The 6,000-nt window shown below is 31.5% G+C and overlaps 1 pseudogene; it reads left to right on the top strand.

Annotated features, from left to right (window-relative positions):
- Positions 1 to 3,084, top strand: LOC129307021 (COBRA-like protein 1; annotated as a pseudogene).
- The last annotated feature ends 2,916 nt before the right edge of the window (positions 3,085 to 6,000 follow it).

Here is a 6,000-nt window from a genome sequence, read left to right as displayed (position 1 = left end):
TTCAACTCACATTCTCGGAATTCGACATCAGCTCTGCAACAAGATAATGGGTTTCTCTTTGACACCCCTAGTTAGATCCCTCTGGACACCAAGCTCCGGCATTCTATTTTTGTTCCTCCTCACTTGCTTTTGCTTCCCTTCTACAGGTCTGCTCCTTGTTCTTTAAGTTGTGGAACTTTCCGACCATTATCTTTATCCATGAAAACTTGTTTCTTTTCTGTTGATGCCCATCATGGAGAATACGTTCTCTGCTTGTTTATTTTCTGGGTTAAACTAAGCTTTTAGTTCAGTGTCCCTAAAGTATTTTGGATTGTCGTTGTGTTGTGCTTCTTCTTCCGTTTTCCGGGCCCAAGAAATGTTATGCATTTAGTTATTTTTTTAGCCTTTATATGTAATCCTTTTACTTTTAATAATATTTTATCTTTATTTTTAAAAAACAATGAAATGGATGCAATTTTATACCCGGTGGCTCTTATTTTTAAGGTTCTAACTTCTAAGTTCTAACGGTAGTCTTTAATAAGAATTAATAAAATATTTATAATTAACTTTTAAAAATGTCCTTGTCTCTTAATTATAGTTTTTCTTTCCTTTCTTTCTTTTTTTTTGTTTGAACTAATTTTTTATATCTATTCTTTTCAAAGGTAATTTTAGAAAGTTACATAAGTTTTTAACATTTTTTTAACTGAAGTAGAAGTTTTAAACATTTAACTAATTTTAATGAATTTTTTAATCTTGGAAAATTGATTTATCATCAGTATTTTGTTTTCAAAGTGAAATGGCAAGACCAGACCGAAGATCTGTCCTTAAAATCTATGAAGTCCGACATTAGAAATCGGCTGTTACAAAATAATGGTTGGTGTTTGAGCTTTTGGCTAAGTGGGATTATTCATTTACTAAGTTCTTTCCTCTGTTTACGCTGTGACTCGTGAGTACGTGGTACCGGTCCTTTACTGTCAGAACCAATCAACCTGTAGGATGATTACTGAATTAGAGATAGTTTATACGATTTATTGCATGTTGGATTGTCATTATCGTATATCTTGGAAAGTTGCATGGTCTAAAGAATTCATCAAGTTGCACGAAAGTGTTGTGTGTCTCCCTTAGCCTGTACGGCACATTTTCATTTGTCATCCTACACTAAAAAGTTTTTGGTTGATTGTTTATATTTCAGGAGCTTATGATCCCCTCGACCCAAATGGAAACATCACAATCAAATGGGATATCATTAGCTGGACTCCTGATGGTTATGTTGTACGTACTCTGTTTCACTTTATCTGACAAATTTTGTGAGACACCATTGCATCAAAATTTGCCTGGCTCTTGTACTCATCTTTCTTCATCTGCAATAGATCATGCTTGCATGGATTCTATAAATGCCTACCTAAAAAGCAATTAAATGTACAGGCTGTAGTAACTATGCACAATTATCAACAAATTCGTCATATAGCAGCACCGGGTTGGACTTTAGGATGGACATGGGCAGAGAAGGAGGTGATATGGAACATGATGGGAGGACAGGCCACTGAACAAGGGGATTGCTCAAGTTCAGAGGAAACATCCCACATAGTTGTAAAGAGAAACCAGCTATTGTAGATTTACTTCCAGGAACACCTTATAACCAGCAAGTTGAAAATTGCTGCAAAGGTGGGGTACTCAGCTCATTGGCCCAGGATCCCTCCAATGCGGTTGCTTCATTTCAGATAGTTGTTGGCAGAGCTGGAACCACGAGCAGAACAGTCAAGTTGCCCAAAAAATTCACCCTGGAAGCACCAGGACCAGGTTACATTTGTGGGTCAGCAAAAATTGTGAAACCCACTCGATTCATAACACCAGACAAAAGAAGAGTAACACAAGCACTCTGTAAGTTGTTGAACTTCTGTACTCATTTTCACTTTAACAGTATGAATGTAGTCCCCCAGGCCACCCTCACCTCATGTGTTAATCATATGTTACTGCTACTACCATGTTCTCTCTTGCATCTAATTCTCCCGTATCCGAGCAATCTCTCTTAAATTTGAACTTGGCATTGTTCTGCTATGTTGCAGTGACATGGAATGTGGTATGTACGTATTCGCAATTTCTAGCTTCCAAAACTCCTACTTGCTGTGTCTCCCTCTCTTCTTTCTATAATGATATACTGTTGTACCCTGCCCAACGTGTTCATGTGGTTGCCGGGGCAACTCATCTAAGTAAGTTTCATAAACCGGGACATTATGTACGATTGCTTCTAAACTGATCTGGAGAATATATTCTGACATGTATCTATGTGTGGTTCCAGGCCAGATTCACGTCATTTGAAACCTTTGGTTGAAGGTACTAATCATATGTGCCCCATCCGAGTCCACTGGCATGTTAAGGGTAACTACAAGGAGTACTGGCGCGTTAAGATCAGTATCACAAATTTCAATTATGGGATGGATTATTCTGGGTGGAACTTGGTTGTTCAACACCAAAACTTTGACCATCTGACCCAACTTTTTGGTTTCAACTACCAGGGATTAACACCAAACGGAGCAAAAATGAGTGAGTTATTTTGAATGCCATCGTTTCTATGAATTTTTTCTGCTGTGCATCTGACAGGAGTAATGCATGAGCATGAGTTTTTTAACTAAAGTTGGTTTTGAACAGATGATACAGCAATGCTATGGGGGATTTAGTTGTACAATGATATTCTCAATCAAGCTGGCCTTTCAGGTGATGTAGAGGCAGATCTACTTTTTCAAAAGGATAAATCAAGCTTCACTTTGAAGAAGGGCTGGGTTTTTCCTCGGAGGATCTATTTCAATGGCGATGGTTGTGTGATGCCACCACCAAATGCATATCCTTTGGCCGCCTAATGTCTCATGCCGGATCAAGAATTCACGCACTAAACTTCACTAAACTCACAACTTCACTTGCGTTTTAAATAAATTCAGTTGAGGTTAAAAAATCAGCCTCTAGAATTTTCAACCTTGTTTGATGAGCACTTTCTCAGTAAATTTGTGGTGTTAAAAAATAGTCTCATGTATTTTGAACTTTACTAAAATGATTATTTCACTAATGTTTTTAGTGAATGCACTTCATGTTATAAATAATTCTCTTTTACATTGCTTCTTGGTAAATTGATGACAAAATATTTCTTAGATGAAAAATGACACAAAAATCTCCAAGAATAGGCAATGTGGGGCTGCAAGTTAGAGTAATTATTCTAAAGCATCTAGGTCATTTTCTAACATAATTTTTTGGAACATTACCATACTGGTCATATTACTAGTCATTGAAGCTTCGACAATCGGCAAATTAGTGATTCCTAGGATTTAAAGACTATAATGATTAAGATAGTAACCACTTTATTTCAATGAGTGACAATTAATATTTTCAAATTTATTTTATCAGTTTACAAGTTTATTGATTCTTAAAGCTGAATAACTATAGTGTTTAAGCTAAGGCAATGACAATTTAATTTCTAAAAATGACATAAAATGCTTAAACAAATTATACTGATCAAATAAATTTGGTGAAATTAGTAAGAACTCGATCCTTTTTATTCCCTCCATTTATTATTTCCTCCCAAACTACTCATATAACAATAAGTGTCATTGCTGAGGTTATTCTTGTTTTATATTCACTGCCAACTCTTGAAACTTCAACTTCTTAACTTAATTTCTTAAAGTACAATGCTCATTTATCACTAGATTATCCTCTTTTTAAGATTGCGGGATTTTTTGTTTTTTCAAATAATGAACTATATGATTGTTCAAAAAAAATTATGTCAGAATTAAAAAGGCTTCAAAAGAATTAGATCATTAATGTATAACTAGATACATTAAATATCTAGATGCCCTGGACATAGCAATACGTCTGTATGTGCTTGTAATCACACCAAATACATGAACTGATTGAGGCACACATAAAGTGATTTACAAATAGCTTGACAGCGATACGATGCGAATTTTTTTTCTCATTTAGCGTGCATCATAACAATTTTTTTAATTTTTTAAAAACAATTAATAATAATAATTATACCTAAATTATTAGTGTCCACAATTTATAAAGTTTTGGTCCCCCACATCCTCCCTTAACTACCAGTCTACCACAAGCGTGACAGTGTCGGCAGGCTTTGAAGTTTAATCCTCTGCGCGGAGATGCATTCATGAAATTTTCATGTGGAAAATATATTGACATAATATTTAATTTAAACAATAAAAATAAATTTATAATACCAAATAAACCCGTTACTGGAGTACTGTTTTATTTATTTTATTTTATTATTAGGAGTAAAATGTGAAGGAATAGGACTCCTGAATTCCATGCTTTGATGAATAATCAGCACCGACAGTCATTTTCCGAGTTTTATTTTTCTTTTTATTATATTAGAGTTAGTTAGGAGGACAAGATCGAGCCAACGAGAAGCTGAAGAAGGCAATTACAGAATTCGTTAAATTATAAGGAAGATGAGCTGGTTCTTCACTGTCTGCCTTCCGCCGAATGCGACCTGGCCTGTTTGGTACATTCACAAACTATTCATTCTTTAAAACCCTATTCAACCGGCGTCCGCATTTCGTGCTATTCATTATCTCAAGGGATCATCTGAATCCTTAATTTTATTATCATGTAATTTCTATAGTTCATTTTAAATTTATAATTTTAATATTTTTTAATATTATATTATTAAAATAAAAAGTTTGTAAAAAATATGAAAATTTTAAAATTAAATATGGATTGCCATCTGGGCTTAGCTGAAGATGAGTCTCATGTTACTCATTTTAATTGATAAGATTTGAATTGTCCAAATTTAAAATTTTTTATTTTTATTTTATAATCAACAAAATAAAAATTATAAATTTTTTTAATAAATTTATTTATAATCAATCTGGTCAATGCAGATTAAATTTGAACTATCTAATTTAATATTAAAAAATTTTATATTTTTATAAATTGACTATCCAAATATATTTTGAATAATATAAATATGACGTGGACAATCTAGTTTAATATTAACATTTTTATAATGTTTATAAATTAATTATTTAAATATACTCTTGACAATACAGATTTAATATTAAAATTTTTATATTTTTTATAAATTTTTATTTTAATAATATAATATTAAAAATGTTAAATAATAAATTTAAAACGAACTGTAGATATCAACTGAAGATAAAATTAAGGGTTAAGACAAGCCCTTAAAGTGATGAGGAAACCATGCTCATCAACGCTGATGAGCACAGAATAGCATTCACCCAAGTGGAATCTAAAAAAGAAAGAAAGAAAAAATAATAATAAGCAATATCTATGATTCACTCGTAACATCAATTTGAATATGTTCATTTCTGACCTGATATACTTATAATAATTATCACTGAATTATAATTTTCGTCGCATCTTTAGCTCCAAAATTGTAACTTTAGCCCGGAACTTGAATGTCTACACTCTACATCCATTAATGATACTTTCCTTTTATATCTAACAAATCTAGGTCATTGGTTTAGAATAAAAAATTGAGAAAATGATAATAAAATTATTTCAAATTATATAAATAATAAGTTAATCCCTTAAAATACTATATTAGTAATGAAATCCCTTAGGAATTCTTTGTTAGTAATTATTTTAGGAAAATGATCATTTAAAACTTACTGAAAATAATAAAATTCAATCACAATTTTTTTTAAAGAATCACAACTTTTACTCTTTAAATCGAAACAGTTGAATTAAAAATCACAACTTATCTAGTATCAATTTTTGTTTTGTAAATTGTAAGAATTAAATAAAAAATTACATCTTGTCAAGTGTAATTTCTATTATTAAAAAATAAGTTTTCAAAATGATAAATTTTATTCACAACTTTTCTTTAAAGAATCATAATAATTTGTTGTCATTTTTCCTAAAAAAATTAAAATAATTTCAAATTTATATTATCAAGGGTTATTTATATTTATAAAAAAATTTATCTTATTAATGTCCTTAAAAAATTGAGGAAGATAAAACATACTAAATATATTTTTATTCATTCAAGCAAAT

This window comes from Prosopis cineraria, unplaced genomic scaffold (genome assembly GCF_029017545.1).
Source record: "Prosopis cineraria cultivar Desert tree isolate PC_DT_omini unplaced genomic scaffold, ASM2901754v1 PC3, whole genome shotgun sequence".
Classification (NCBI taxonomy): domain Eukaryota; kingdom Viridiplantae; phylum Streptophyta; class Magnoliopsida; order Fabales; family Fabaceae; genus Prosopis; species Prosopis cineraria.
The sequence above is the reverse complement of the archived record's forward strand: the minus strand, read 5'-3'. Positions and strand labels throughout refer to the sequence as shown.